Genomic DNA, 14243 nt, shown 5'->3' on the forward strand with positions numbered 1-14243 from the left:
TCGATGAACTCAGGAGTCTTTTCCAACCTAATCGATTCTGTGATTCAGTGAGGCCCCGGTGTCAGCAGGGCTCGGTGGGGTAACAAGGGCGACCCCGACACGCCTCACTCGGGCACCCGAGCGGGGCCGCGGCCCCTCCGTGACCTGAGCCGGGACACGGCGCTCGACCCCCGCGGGCAGACGGGAACGCAGAGGACCGAGACACCCGCAGCCTCTTTGGTGCGGTAACACCAGCAGCGCCGGCATCCCTGACCGCTGCCGGCAGCACCCCCAGCTCCCGCCTCCCGGGCCGTGCGAGGCGCAGCGGCTCCCGCCGGGGGAGCCAGGCCCCGCCCCCTCGGGCGGGACACCTGCCCCCGCGCGCCCTGATTGGCTGGCGGTGATGTAATCGCGCGCACATACGGGTACTCCCCACTGCCCCCCGTGGGGCATGGGGGAGGTCGCGCGCCTCTCGCCCGCCCCGCGACCAATCGTCGTGCGGAGCGGCTCGGCGCGCGGGCAGGGCCGCGCTCTGCTGCCCCGCCGGCCGCGCTTGATTGGCAGGGGCGTCGGCCAGTCAGGAGAAAGCACCCGCGGGCCGGTTCACGCCCCCTTGTCGAAGCGGCGGCCAGGGCGAGAGAGGCTGCGTGAGTGGCGGCGCAAGGAGCCAATGGCCTGCAGGCAAACCGCGCCGACGGGAGGGAGGGGTTGTGGCGGCGGGAGGGAGGCTGGGAGGGGCGAGGGCGCTCGCTGACAGCCGCTTCCGTCAGACCGGCCCGAGGCTGCGAGGCCGGGGACAAAAAAAAAGTGTGGAGAAAGAAGGAATACGTGCGCTGTCGTCTTGATTGACGGGAGCCACAGCCAATAGTTACCAGAGCCGACGGGAGGCACCCAATCAGAGAAAAGCTTTTGGGCGGGGCCTGCGTGTGAGCGGCGAACGCATCTACTAGTGACAGCGAGGAAGGGCTGTGCCGACGGGGCCGACGGCCAATGGCCGGCGGGACGGGGCGGGCGGAGTGAGCCTGGCCCCGCCCGGCTCTCCCGAGCGCGGTGACGCGGGCGGGGGGACGGCGGCTCCAACATGTCCGCGCTGCTGGCGGCGCTCCGAGTGCGCGACCGGGCGGCGGCGGCGGCGGCCGGCGGCGGCCAGCGCGGGGCGGCGCGCGCCTGAGCCCGAGCCAGCACCGCCCGCACCCGCGCCGGGCCCCGCAGCGCCGCCGGGCGCCGGGGGACGCGGGGCACGCAGGTAGAGAGAGCGGCCGGGGCAGAGCGGGGGAAGGGGCTGAGCGGGTGGGCCGGGGCTGGGGCTGCGGCGCCGGTGGGGGCAGCGAACACGGCGTGCGGCGGGTGCGCCGCCGGGGAGCGAGCGGGCGCCGCGAGGCCCGGCCGCCGCCTTCCTCCCGCCGCGGGAGAGGGCCGGGGCCGCGCTGACACGGCCCAGGCCCCGCACGGCCCTGGGGCTGGGGAGCCGGCAGGCTCGGCCTCGCGTGGGTGGCACCGGGGAAGGCGCCAGAGGTGTCCGGTGTGTGCCGGCGGCTGCGGCCGGAGCCGGGCCGGGGGGCCGGGCCCGCGCACGTGCATTGGCCGGGCCCTGGGGAGCGTCGGGCCCGTGGTACCGATGTGCTGTGGGGGTGGGGGAAGGTGGCGAGCGGCGGGCACGGCCCCGGAGTCGTGGGGAGAAGCTGGCCGTGAGGCCTGGGTGCTTGTGGCGAGCCGGGGATGAAATCCCGGGCAGATGGGCAGCGCCTGGGAGTGTTTAGGAGAAAAGAGTTGAAGGCAGTTTTTGCTGCTAGTTTGGAGCTTGCTGGTTGTGCGAACCCCATGGATATGCTTTTACTGTAATTTACAATAATACCCCTCTCGGAAGGAGGGAGTCATTTTGATGAGTTGGAGGCAGCTAGAATAATCTGTACCTGTCTTGTTTTGTGTGCTCTGGTAAGTTGAGGGCTGTGTTTTTACCGTGGGGATGCAGGTGCTGAGTGAAACCACATGTTTTTGGGAGTAGTGGTACAGGAAGACCTGTGAATTTAGGAGTAATAGGTAAACAGCCTTCTGTGTGTTGTGAGAGGTTAGGTGGTAAGTTGGCAGGCATCTGAAGGCTGTGGAAGGGGGAGGCTTTGGGTGGTAGGGGAGCCTGTATACGAGTTACAGGCACAGTGGTAACAGGTTGCTACAAGGTTCTGAACTTGTTTTGTTTCGTGGCCAGTGTGGTTAGACTTAATGTGCGAGACCTTCGTGTGTAATATGAGCTGGTATGTGGACAGCAAGTCATGCGTGTTCCTACTGCTGTGCTTTGGTTTGTCTGCTGCTCACACTGGGAGCTGAGAGAGATGTCCGGCTGTCACCATCTCGGTGAGCTCTATCTGGTGTGTAGAGATGGGCTAGAGCAGCAAGCAAGCAACGTGGTCTGTGTCCCGGGGACTTCAGGGGAACTGTGAGTTGATGTTTCACCTGTAATGAAATGGAAATTTGTTGTTTTGCCCATGGGATACAAATAGAAAAACATATAGCAAATGCCATGTGTTGGGATCATGATGGCACTTTTTGGAGAAAAGCCTGCATGTGCTGGGGAGCTGTAGGACTGTAGTTACATATGTTTTTGACAGGTATCAGGCACTCTCAATTTCTGTCTGTTAAGCCATCAGCACCGTCTTCTTGTAGGCATATTTTCAAGGATTACTGTGGACTATAGGAAAGTGAGGGGGCTTGGGTGGATATTTGGGTACTGTTGAAAACGGGGAGAATGAATTTGTATACAGGCTGAAGATTGTTAGGCTATGTATACACGTGTGTATCAGGGGAATGGTATTTGTGCAAAAGGGAAACTGGAGTTTTCGTATTGCTGAGTTAGTTAGTCTGTGTATAGAGAGAGGAGGCAGGCGTTTTTGGCTGAGGCTACGAAAAGTTGAAATGGCGTGGGGGAGGGATGATGAACTGGCTCCAGGGTCCTGTACAGGTTGGAGGCTGTGAGGATTCTTTGCTGCTCGTACTATTTCATAATTATGACACCTGGTGAAAATGAAAAAAGTGAATAACAATGATGAGGTAGTTTAGTACTGTTACAAATATTACTGAATTAAAGGAGGTTACAGGACAGTCAAGGGGTTTCTGGTAAAGTGCTCTTTTGTTTGTTTATTTTGTTCTGTTTGTTTCACTGGATAAATTGACCATTAACTTTATGAGTAAACTTTTGCTGAAACTAGCACTCATAATGGGGTTGACAGGTCAGCAGCTAACTAGAAGCACTTAATATGGTGTAGGTAGACAAGATCCTGGGGGGGCTCAGGGGCTTTAGTAAATTTACATTCACTATAAGTATTTATTAAATGCATTTTCTATACTTAACTGAGTTTGCATATCCAGAATGAAATCTTATATACTGAATGTATACTTGTGTTTGAGAGAGGGTTAGTGCATCAACATTTGAGGGTCAGATTTGTGAAGAGATGATGCATTTAGAATGGAAAGCTGCTTGGATCAGTTGGAAATTAGTAATGACGTGTGTGTATCCCATGTTCTGCAAGTTTGGGATAGTATGTTCTATTTATTTGTGTAGCCCCTCATCTGTCGTTCTACAGAGGCTGTTACATAGGGCAGTGATTTAATTAAGGCACACCACATCAGGATGAGGGAAATGTAATTAATGTAGTATGGAGGGTGCTGAAACCCATTTTTCTTTTATGGTGGTAGCCATGAGGTGATCAGTTAGTGACGTAAGGAACGAGAGAAAGAAATGAGTTGTCTTGTAGTTATCCTGGACAATCCAGTTCTCTTCTTGTCTCTGGTGTGTACTGCTCTTTTAAATTTGTCCAGTGATAATCACTAATGTGAGCTTCTAACTTTGCAAACTTGTCTCAAGAAACAAAAACCTATTACAATTGAAATTCAAGCCTGTGAAATCTGTGTGCTGAACAATCGTTTCACATGTTCACTGTCAAAAACTACTGCTCTCAGGGGTCCAATGGAGAGTAGAGAGTACTCCTTACATTAATGTGTTACTTCCATGTTACAAAAGGGAAAGGCACTAAAATCTGGTCTTAATAGTGAATGTAAAAATCTGTGTTTATGAAGTATTTGCTCCTCTTTGGAGCAGCTCTTATTTAGACTGCAGCAGGCGATGGGGATGTGTGTAGAACAGTGTTCAGTGAGTACTGAATGTCCTCCTTAAATGGAGCAAACTGCAGCACACCTTGCTGAGTCCTGCCATAGTGTTCAGCACGTGGGGTGGGCTTGGCTTGTCAGTGTGGTTTCTGTTCCTTGGTTTGGTCTTGGTTTTTTCTGTTTCTTTTTAAAAAAACACTAAAAATGGAAATTGATCATTTGGTAGTGCCTTGCATCATCAGTCCAGTAGGAATGCTAAAGCTGCAATATAGGTCTACTGCTGTAGTTTAGGAAGTGGGAAATGGCTGTTCTTTTCTAGTCAGCACTGGAAGATAATTAGCTAATCACTGGTTTTTACAAGCACTGTCTCTTCCAAGTGAATGGGAAAGCCTTGGTGAAAGAAATGAGCTTGAGCCTCCATGTTTGGACTGTGAAGAGTGATTACTGTAACAGGCCGTGCATATCTTTGTGTCCATAGTTGGGTTTTTTTTCCCTAGTATTGATTCTTTCTGTCCACTGCCTTAATCAAATATGCTCTCTTTTGTTTGGGGTTTGTTTTTTTAGTTCTCGTCACTTGCCCACTGATCTCTGAATTCAGGTCTGCACTTCCCTGTGGAAAAAAAACATTCTTCAGATCTTGGGCCTTTTAGCAACTGAAGTAATTCAATCTGAGTATTGTTCTTCTCAGTAAATTGGAGGAGAGCAGTGGTGATTTCTTTGGAAAACTGTTGAAATCAAAACTTTTCCTGTCTTGGTTCCTTCCTTATGTATTACTTTTTTAATTCTGTGCTTCAGTTTACGCTTGATGGTCTTCATGATCTGGCTTACAGCTGTACAGGGTGTGAATTGTGACTATTTTATGCTGCATTCACATTGCTAACAGACAGCAAGAATGTTTTATGCATCTTAGAGGAGTCAGGTTTAGCCCCAACCTTCAGCATATCTGCTATACATAAAATGTTCGGGGAATTTAATGTCAAAATCTGGACCAGTAATTGCAGCTTCTTAATTAAAAAAAAAAAAAAAAACCACCCAAATAAAATGCCTCTGACTAGAGAAGCTCAGAAAAGAGAAATTGAGATGTTCCCTGATGTAAGAACAAGGATGCAGAGTTTCCAGAAAGATTATCAGTACTGCTTTTATTTAACAGACAACTTTGCAAACTCCTTGGCTGTTTGGATGATGTCTTTCAACCTTAGACAGATGTCTAATATGGGAAACGTTGTTCAAACTGCTTATAATTTGCCTAAGCCTTGTACAGATTTATATTTGTATGATATGATAAAGTCAGATAAATATTTGGAAGAATTTGAGTGTCACTCCAGAAGAAAACTGGTCTGAAAATCTTCATGAGGTGGTAAGAAATTACTTAGCTGGGGCAGCTCATCTCTAGTTTCTTGAGATGAGCAGTTCAGCTCATCTCAGTTTCGTGAGACATTAGTGGCATGTTGAAACATAAGGGTTGCCAGTGAGTGTAGGTTAAATCAGTCTTCTCGCTCTTGGAAAAACCTATGTTGGGAGGGAAAGCACAGAAGATGTTTTAGTGTAGGGAATGATGACAGAAGGGAAAACTTGATGTCTTGGCAGACAGCAGCCTTTCTTAAAATTTTGAAGGAAATTACTCAGGTCCAGGTATTTTTGTTCTGCTATGAAAAATGTTATCCTCCACTCTTTTTTTTCCTCGTGCACCGTTAGTTTCTCATTAACGTTACTTCAGTGTGTTGTTTTATGATGTCACTACATTACTATCTCCTGGCATGGGTTCTCTTCATCTTTGATGGGAAATAACTTTATTAATTGAGTTTTCTTTCAAACAAATAGTACAACTAGGTGCTTTATTCTGTTTTCACAAGAGTTAACATGAAACAGATCAGAAAAGCATCACTTAAAGGATATTTCAGACTGGGCTACTGGGGAGTTTAAGATGACTCTGTAGTAAGTATGGTAATGATATGTCAATAAACACAAACTTCCAGTTAAATCACAAAGGAAAGTGTCATTTGGTCTTTGCTGTTTTCATGGGATTAGTGTGTTAACAGAAAATGTCATCTTCAATAATCCTACTTTTGTGTCTGCACCCCAGTGTAGGGACTTGACCTTTACTGCATGTAGAGGCAGCATGGCTCTGCATTGTTAACATATAAATAAATTGTTTTTTATCAAGGAGGGAATGAAGTAAGAAGATTTGTTGAGCAGAGGAGGTAGTGTGTTATTTTAGGTTTTACAGTACTGCTTTGGTCTGTTCTCACCAGCTTGTTGGTCCTGCTGAAGGCAGGTATATGTTTGAAACCTCATTATCTTCTATTTAAAATTTTATACAACAAGATAAATTGGTAACCGGAGAGAACATCTCGGTGATGGAACTATTTGTAAAGAATTCATGTTTTGATTTGAGTGAAACAATAAATGTTGTTGGTCAGCTTATTCAAAAAGGAAAAAAAACCCCCTCTGTTCTGGGTGGCTTTGTTGGTTAAGCTGATGTGCAAGTCATAAAAAACATAAAAAGTGCATGCTGCTCTTCCTTTCCTATCACCACCTTCAGTGGAACCTTTGATTGAGTTGTGTTTTCAGTGTTATTTGAAAATAACATTGCTGTTATAAAACAATAATTGTAGATGATGTGTGAAGTATGTAGATCTTGGGTGGGTTATATTTTTTTTCTTTATTCAGAAAGCTCTTCTACAGTATCCCACTAGATTTTGAAACACCTAACCTGTAAAGGGGTGGAAACAAAAGTGGATGAGTGCTGCTATCATTACTTCAGAAAAAGGAGCACCCTGTGCAGGGCTTTTGAGGTGCTTGTCGGCAGCTTAAGTCTGTGGGTTTACTTCCTGCTGCTTGAGGCTGTCATAAATGAATGGACAGTATCTGCCACATTGATTATGTTTACATTAGCAGGCAGTATGCTGCACTTGAAGAAGGTTGTAGAGTGAAGCTGTAGGTTTGGTAGACTTGGTGTCCCCAATGTGTGTACTTTGTGGAGTTTATTTTAGACTAATTGTGGTCTGGTTCTATGGGCTGACTATGTTCCAAGCTTTCCCAGAGTTTTGATGTAGGTTAATCTTGGAGATGTTCAGATCATGTGTTCAGAAACGTCTATGAGATGTGAACCAAAATGCAGGAAGTGGTTGACAGATTTACTTCAAAAGTGTTCTCCTAAGTCAAACTGAAGTGCCGATACAGCTGTACCTACTGGGTCTCCAAAAGGCACGTGAGAGCGCTGCAGAGGGTGCTGAGCTATGCAGGGGGAGTGAGTTCTACCCTCTGCTGCTTCCTAAGTTTTGCCAGGCCTGCAGAAATTGTCCTGTTGCTCTCTGACTAAGAATTGTTTATCTTGACTGGTAACTGAATATCTGTTCCCAAATTATTGTCCCTAGTTTTGAAATTTTGTGTGCAAATCGCTGGTGATAAAACTACAATAAGTTCTGGAAAGTAGTTATTTCATGGTTTTACTTCAGTTAATCAAGAATGAAACTAGCTGTGTGAGCAGCAAGTTATGAAGCCTGACTTCCTGTGGCTTTATGTCTTGTGGTTGGGTTTTTCTGGGTGTAGGGTACTGTAAGTTCTGTAAGTATTCTCATGTGTTTGGGGCACTATCTGACCTGCATGGGATGATTGTTTTCCTAACACAGCTGAGCTTTTGCTGCACTTGTCCTCAGGGGGCACTAGTTTGGCTGTCTCTCCTTGATGTGACTGTTTATTTTCACAAAACTCATAGGACCTGATTGTTTGTGAAATATTTACCCTTGTGTAAACTTTTGAGTTGTGTTTCAGTGAAACTGTGGGGACACGTGCAACATACACTGTAGCTTGGCTTGCTGGGGTTTTATTTTATTTTCCACTAATGTTATTTCTTGTTTTACTGGTTGTGCGTGTGGTTGTCTGTTTTTTAAAAAATAATTACCACTGTTTAAAGTTTCTTCCAAAAGAGTTAAAAGTATAGTCTCTCTCAACGTTTCAGGGAACATATCTAAAAATAGGAAATTATGTTCCTCATGGCAACTTCTTAAGGGATGCTGAAAATACCTTCTCTGTAAGAATGATAAAATTCTTGAGAGTATTCAACATGCTTGTTAAACCACATCCAAATAAATATTGACAGGTGTAAATTTGCCTTTGTATATTGCAGCTGTATATATGGTACCATGTGTAGTTTTGGACCATGGTTCTGGGAGAGGAGTGAATGAGGGCTTTCACATTGCATAAGTCTCTGGGAGTACAGCAAGATAGGATTTAGAGGGTGGTGGATTAGCAATTGGAGGGGGGCAGGGACTTGTGTTTGTGATTGCCCTTGTGACCTTGAAAAACTGCTGAAACTGTCATGTGCTTTGAAACTTTTCAGATGAGAAGTACTGTACTGAAACTATGTGGTACTGCAGGCTGTTTTGAGAGTTCTGTCTTCGGTGTATAAAGCTGAAGAAATTGTTCCTTTTGCTTCTGTTGGAAGTGGGTCTGTAGTCAAAGCATTGCCTTCAGAGAGCTGTTAAGGTATGAAAGGAGAGTATAGTGCAGATGTTACTCAGGGTTTTTTGACCTTTCTTCTCCTGTTCTCTTTGCCTAGCATAGTAATAAAATATGTCTGTGCTATTTGTTCTGGTTCCTGACAAGAAAATCTTATCCTGGTCAAAAGGTACTCTGCATTCTTGCTTGTGCACAAGACTCTCTTCATATGTGGTACTAGTTGCAGGCACTGGTTTCTGGTGTCTGACATGAAGCTTGGTTCTCTGTGGAACATTTGATAAAAATTGTTTATAGCTGGCTTTTCACTAAAAGGGTACCTTTTTTGAGTGTTCATGTTCAAAGGAAACACAAAGTTCTTTTTTTTATTTCAGCTGTTGTAAAACTTGAATCCTAATGTAGCAGAGGTAGTTCATTGATTCCCTCAGGTAGGGTTTAGTCCCCCGTCTTGGAAAGTAAAGCAGCTCCATCTAGCTCAAGAGAGCCCCAGTGCACAGTACAGGCTGTTAAGGCTCACAAATGCCTCACTTTGGGTGTTGTCAGTAAGCAGTGAAGTGACGCCTCTAAGGAGGTTATTAACAATGTATAATTACAGGTGGGATTTACACTCAATGAGTGTTATTCAGTAATTGTGGGACTAATGCCTATACATGTATCAAATGGACTCCTCAGATGGGATGTTTATCCATTTGCTAGCTTGTCATGCTTTCCGTGCCTTTATCACTTTTCCAGGCCAAATACTACAGCAAGAGCTTTCTGTTTCACTTTTCTCCAAGATAATGTCTTTCCTGCTCTTTTCTTTGCTGATTGGATGAATTTATTGGACTCATCCAAAGTCTAGGTTGTGTCTGATTATGTTACTCTGAGGAGTAGTTATCTAAACAAGTAGAAGGTTGTGCACAAGACTTCAAATAATAGAGGTTTTATACATAAACAAGTTGAAAACAATGTTGTGGAAACAATAGCTAGAGCTGGGAGGAAGAGGGGGGTGTGAAACCTGTTCTGTAAATCCTTCATAAGTGCACTGCAATTCAAGCTACTGTTCAAAAGATAACCTCCAGTTCATAAGCATTCAGTCATTTTAAAAAATGCATTAATAATAGGAAGTGTTTGCTTTGTGTGAGGTTTTCCTTCTAGCCCTCTTTTAGATTCTCTGCATCTCTAGCAGTATAAAGAAACTGGAAGCAGTTCAATGTGTCTGTCTCTTACAGGTAATTTGTGGGAGCAGGGAAAAGACAAGCATACCACTTTTGTGGATGATTACATTGGAAAGAGATGTTTCAGTGTTTGCTAGAGTCAAATAGCTGTGCAGTCTCCTCTGCAGGCAGGCCTTAAGAGCTCATCTGTTTTTCCATAAGTGGTAGAAGTAATAGTTTACCATTTTCCTGTGTTTTAAAATTGAAACAATAATTAGGCTTGTGTGTGATGTGGAAGGGAAGGATAGTGCTAGTGGTGTTTCATGTCCTACTTTTTATATCATAGTAAACAATAAATTTATTTTACTTTTGTTTGGCCTTTGATTTGTCTTATGCCAAACCATGTCTGTATTATTATGTCTGCTTAGAGTATTTGAGTGTGAAAATAATGGAGCTAAAGAACTGTTGAAGATTGATAACTAGTTTGTAACATTAAATCAAATTGGGTGACATCTCAATTTCTCAGCTAGAGCATACCAAACATGAGTAATTCTAGGCCAGAGAACTTCTCTAAAATATTTAGTGAACTCAAGTATCATAGCTGTTGTTGAAGAAAACAGCTTATTTTGTGATTTTGACTATTGTTACAGTATTATTGTAATTTAAAGGAAAAAAAAGAATGCTGTCAACTTTGTATATCTGACTTTTGGAGGGAAGGGGATAAGGTTAAAAACAGTTGAAACAGTTTCTCCTGATCTTTTAACATGAAGGAAGGTGCTGCTGTACTTCTGGAGTCAGAGGGGAAGAAATACAATTCCAGTGTAGTTCAGGATTCTTGCAATTAGCTTGTGCACTGCTGTTGCAAATGGCAGGAAACAGAATTTAACATGGTTAGTAAAATGTCACTATGGAAGGTACTCTGCAATTGTACTTTATTAATTCTTGTTTGGGGAAAAAAATCCTTGAGAAGTACCATATATTCACAGATATATTTAACAACCACACTGGCTTCAGTCTGAAGTTTTTTGTGTTTCTGAATCTGTAGAGAGGGAATGTAGGGCTCAGTTACTGCTTGAAATAATCTTTTTTTACCATTCTGTTTTGTTTAGGCTTAGCAGATTCAAATATGTATAAACAAAAACTTGGGGTAGCAACGTCATAACTGAAGTGATTTTTTTGGATAGGTGTCTTAAAATTTGTCCAGTCTTGTAACCTGATCATGTTGTCAAGTTTCACAAAGAGCAGGAAAATAATGTGGAAACCTTGTTAATAGATCTCTCCCTGTTGTCCCTCCAAAGGTCTTGTTTTTTTGTTTATTGAAGCACTGATAAAAACAAGCTCTTGCATACAAAGCACATGTGACAGCTTAGATCTGTCATGAGTTGTCAGATTTGTGCTTAAAGCCTTCTTCTAAAGTCAAGTAATGGTCCTAGAACACAGCATTGAAAACTCCATCATCCTTTTCTCTGTTTATCTTCTTTTTAGTAGTTGGCATCTTAAACTACTGCTGGTACAGTAAGTGGTGAACCAGGTCTACCTGTGAGCAACCTTTCTTCTGCACAGTTCATTTAGTTCCAATTTCAGAAGTTGGTTTTTTCCAGTCAGTGCTTATCCTCTCCTTTCCCTGAGTAAAAGTGTGATGCTGTTACTGCAAGGAAGAAACTGAAGTCAGGAGAGGACATGGAAAGTGTTCTTAGTAAGGAAGAAAGCTACAATGCTTTCTGAAGAACTTACTGCATCAATTCACTGATAACAGCTAATCCAGAGAATACTTCAGTAGGCTGCTCACAGTATTCATTGAGAAGTATTCCTTCTTGTTTTCATCATGAGGATCTGGTTTTTGTTCATTTGTCTGTACATAATTTTAAAGATTTTTATCAGCACATACACTGCACTGCCTTTTATTACTGAATTCTGCTGCCTGCCACTACCTCTGCTTACCTTTCAGAGGGATATTGACATGAGTAAAACCCAACAAGTAAAAATTGACCACTGATATTGCTGAGATGGGGAGGAGCTTTTTCCTGTTAATCTTCATTCTCTGTCTTTATTTTTGTTCGTGTTTGGTTTCTTTGGGCTCATTTTCTCCTGTTGAATCCACTCTTGAGAAGGACTAGGGGGAATGAGAGAATATTTAGTCTGTAGTGCTTTTTCCAGAAGTGTGCAAGTTGTTGGTTTTTTTCACCATGAATTGTGTAAAAAGTCCTGCAGATAGTGGAAAAACATAGTGCTTTATGGATTTGAGGTGTCATGGAACTGGTAGACTTGTATCACTGCTACTGAAGAAGCAAAGATTCTTTTAAGGTCTTTGGATGACTGAAAAGATGTACTTTGAACTGCTTTGTTCAGAGAAGGAAAGTAAGAGTGAGCTGACGTGACCACAGATTAATTTTTACATTTACAGGGGAAAGAAGCAATGAAGCTTATTAGGTCCAACTACCAAAGGATAGTGCCTTCAAAATTCCATAGGCAGGAGAGCCTATGTAGCAAGCATGTAATTCAACTGAAGCTTTGCTTCTGTGTTGGTTTCTAGTCATGAAATCTTACAGTACCTTGGTGAGAATGCTGGGCAGTAGATACATCAGCTCCTTTGTCAGCCAGGCACCGCCGTTATGTTTTTGTAGCTGTTTAAAAACAATGGATATAGCATCTTCTTGCAAACTGAGTCACTTATTGTACATAATGCAGCTTTGGTGTTCTCTCATTATGGGGAGTTTGTTCCCTTTACCCAAACAGATTTTTGCTGTGTGCTGCCCAGTTGGTGAGCGTCTGGTATTCCTCTCTTTAAATAGTTTGATTTTTCACCACTTTTCAGTGTTGATGCAGTACAGAAAAGTTTTTGCTAGGCCTCTGCACACACTCAGGCATTTACTTCTGGAACCCACTCATAATCCTGACTTTCATTAGGGAAGAGGTTCTTGTACAGTTAGCTAAGCATGTTAGTGCTGTTGTATTTCTGCAGTTTTCTGCTTCTGACCATGTGCAAGATCCTCTTCCTTCTCACGTTGATACTTGGCTGTGTCTCATCTCGTGCTAAGAGTTGGGTAATGTGCGTGTGTTGGGTACATACTGCTGTGATTAATTTTCTTTTAGTTTAGCTTCTTGAATCAGCTTGCTGCATGAGGATGTGAGAGCAACTACTGATACCAAAGCTGGGGTAGAAACTACCTGTGACAGGAGATGGGCTTACAGCAGTTATCAGTTCAGCTTGGCCTCATTGTGAGGCTGCATGCTGAGGTGTTTCAAATGAGGTTCTTGTGTAGTTACTAGTCTCGGTTCTTCACACTGGTGGTTTGGATTCCTGATGACCTATCTTGTGAATGGAAGTTCTGTGTTTACTTGGAATGTTACTACTGATGAAGACCATGGGGAAGTCACATAACTGTGACAATCTTAGCAGTGTCACCAGTCATGTTGCAGTCCTAAAGTAAAGGAGTGTGGAATTAAATGTTGACATGAAAACATATATTATAACTAAATTAAAAAGGTCCATCCCCTCTTTTGGATTTTCCCCAAATGCCTAGCCTGCTGCAGATGTTTATATGACTCCCTTCATAGTAGTCATTCCAGTTTAATTAAATACCAGCACTTGCTGACAAGAATATCTGTAGGTACATGAGAATGCAACAGAAACCAAAACTTTGCATAGCAAAGGTCGTGGTAAGGAGTTTGTCAGAAAGTTTGAGCAAGTCAAGCTGTTTTTCTGTGCTTTCTGTCACATTTGCAGATTTCCTTGGGGGTAGGAGGACTGCCTAGCTCATCCACTGTGTTGTTTGTCACTACTTGATGTGCAGTTGCAGTGTCTTACCCACTGCCTCTTTCAAGCCTAGGTTTTGATGAACTGCAGAGGGAACTATTTTGAGTGAAACATGAGTAATGTCATCACTAGTAAAGAATAGAGATTGCAGTTGTTTGTCAGGCACTGGCTGATTCTGTGTCCAGGAGTTTCTGTATTCGTTCAGATTTGGAGGTCTCTTGCAATAAGGCTGGGGAGAAATTCAAGCTATCTGAAAGGATGGAAGCAAACTGAATTTTAGCAGTTCTTTACAATATTCATAGTGAAACATGTTTGAGTTTTCTTAGTCATTTTCCACTTCTTTCTCTTTCTCAGCCATCCCTTTCTGTAGTAAGTTTTAGATACTGTTACAAAGACCAAGTTTTCCCTTTTACAACCTCTGCTGTTTACCGGCCTGTAGTCTGATATACTTTGGAACCTAGTCAAAATCTGAATTGTTTGATGTCTGTATTTTACATGTTGAGACGTGTTTTTTTGGTTCTTTTTTAATGCAGCATTCTTGTATTTAGGCTTCGGAGCATTTGAATTCTATGAATTGTTGAGGCATAGAGATGGTTCCTGTTCACTGTTTCAGGCATCCTTGCTATGTTATATAATAAAGAAGGCTTTCCATGTCACTTAATAAAAACATTAAATACTGCTTTATTTGGATAGCACTATCAGTAAGTAGTTTATATCAATCTGTAGAAAGGCATTTTTGTAAAAGGTGACTATTTTCAGTCTGCCTGGTTTTACTGGGGTCAGTTGTGCTTGACTGACCTGACTACCTTCTG

At 43.7% G+C, this 14243-nt stretch overlaps 1 protein-coding gene across 3 annotated transcripts in view; it reads left to right on the forward strand.

Moving 5' to 3' along the window:
- Positions 1-544: 544 nt before the first annotated feature.
- Positions 545-14243, forward strand: part of PPM1B (protein phosphatase, Mg2+/Mn2+ dependent 1B) — a 59788-nt gene continuing 46089 nt past the window's right edge. For 2 of the 3 annotated variants that reach the window (XM_033055652.1, XM_033055650.2), the window contains exon 1: positions 1167-1225. The gene's annotated coding sequence lies outside the window, so the exon portion shown is untranslated. Of the gene's footprint in view, positions 627-1166; positions 1226-14243 lie in introns of those variants that run through there. The other variant, XM_033055651.2, reaches the window with a different exon arrangement.

Source organism: Catharus ustulatus, chromosome 3 (assembly GCF_009819885.2).
Source record: "Catharus ustulatus isolate bCatUst1 chromosome 3, bCatUst1.pri.v2, whole genome shotgun sequence".
In the NCBI taxonomy this organism is placed as follows: domain Eukaryota; kingdom Metazoa; phylum Chordata; class Aves; order Passeriformes; family Turdidae; genus Catharus; species Catharus ustulatus.